This window comes from Neopelma chrysocephalum, unplaced genomic scaffold (genome assembly GCF_003984885.1).
Source record: "Neopelma chrysocephalum unplaced genomic scaffold, ASM398488v2 Primary Assembly neopelma1_81971, whole genome shotgun sequence".
Classification (NCBI taxonomy): Eukaryota; Metazoa; Chordata; class Aves; order Passeriformes; family Pipridae; genus Neopelma; species Neopelma chrysocephalum.
In genome coordinates, this window is record NW_020912968.1 from 1 (window position 1) to 1,100 (window position 1,100).

Sequence of the window (1,100 nt, forward strand, 5' to 3'; positions counted from 1 at the left end):
AGAAAAGACCCTTTTTACCCCAAAATTGTGGGGTAGAAAAGACCCTTTTTAACCCACATTTGCAGGGCAGAAAAGACCCTTTTTGCCCCAAAATTGTGGGGCAGAACTGACCCTTTTTACCCCAGATTTGTCGGGTGAAAAAGACCCTTTTTACCCCAAATTTCTCGGGCAAAAAAGACCCTTTTTACCCCAAATTTGGGGGACAAAAAGGAAACGTTTCACCCCAAATGTATGGGGAAGAAAAGACCCATTTACCCCAAAAATTGTGGAGAATAAAAGACCCTTTTCACCCCAAATTTGTGGGGCAGAAAAGACCCTTTTTACCCCAAAATCTGTGGGGTAGAAATGACCCTTTTCACCCCAAATTTGTGGGGTAGAAAAGACCCTTTTTAACCGAAATTTATGGGGCAGAAAAGACCCTTTTTACCACACAATCTGTGGGGCAGAAAAGATCCTTTTTACCCCAAATTTGTGGTGCAGAAAAGACCCTTTTTACCCCAAATGTCTGGGGCAAAAAAGACCCTTTTCAACCCAAATTTCTGAGGCAAAAAAGACCCTTTTCACCCCAAATTTATGGGGCAGAAAAAACCCTTTTTAACCCAAATTTGTGGGTCAAAAAGGACCCTTTTTACCCCAAATTTATGAGGTAGAAAGGACCCTTTTCACCCCAAATTTATGGGGTGAAAAAGACCTTTTAACCCCAAATTTCTGAGGCAGAAAAGACCGTTTTTACCCCAAAATTGTGGAGAATAAAAGACCCTTTCTACCCCAAAATTTTGGGGCAGAAAAAGCCCCTTTTCACCCCCAAATTTCTGGGACAGAAAAGACCCTTTTCACCCCCAAATCCGTGGGGCGGGACCCTCTTCGCCCCTCCCCCACCCCCACATCCGGGTGGGGGGAGGGGTCTGGGCCCCTCCCCCCCCTCACCATCCCTGGCTGCCCCCGGGGGTCCCGTCCATGGGGGGCGGGGCCGGGGTGGGGGAGGGGCCGGGGGCGGCGATGGGGCAACCAGAACCTGTGGGGGGAGGTGGGACATTTTTAGCCCCTCCCCCTTGACTCCACCCCCTTTTGCCCCTCCCCCTTGATGCTCCACCCCTTTA

The 1,100-nt window shown here is 49.3% G+C and overlaps 1 long non-coding RNA gene across 1 annotated transcript; it reads right to left on the reverse strand.

Moving 5' to 3' along the window:
- Positions 1-288: 288 nt before the first annotated feature.
- On the reverse strand, positions 289-814 carry LOC113979513. The gene is made up of 2 exons (XR_003537890.1): positions 692-814; positions 289-522 (listed from the first exon to the last, which is right to left on the reverse strand). It is a non-coding gene; the product is annotated as an uncharacterized LOC113979513 (long non-coding RNA).
- Positions 815-1,100: the final 286 nt, after the last annotated feature.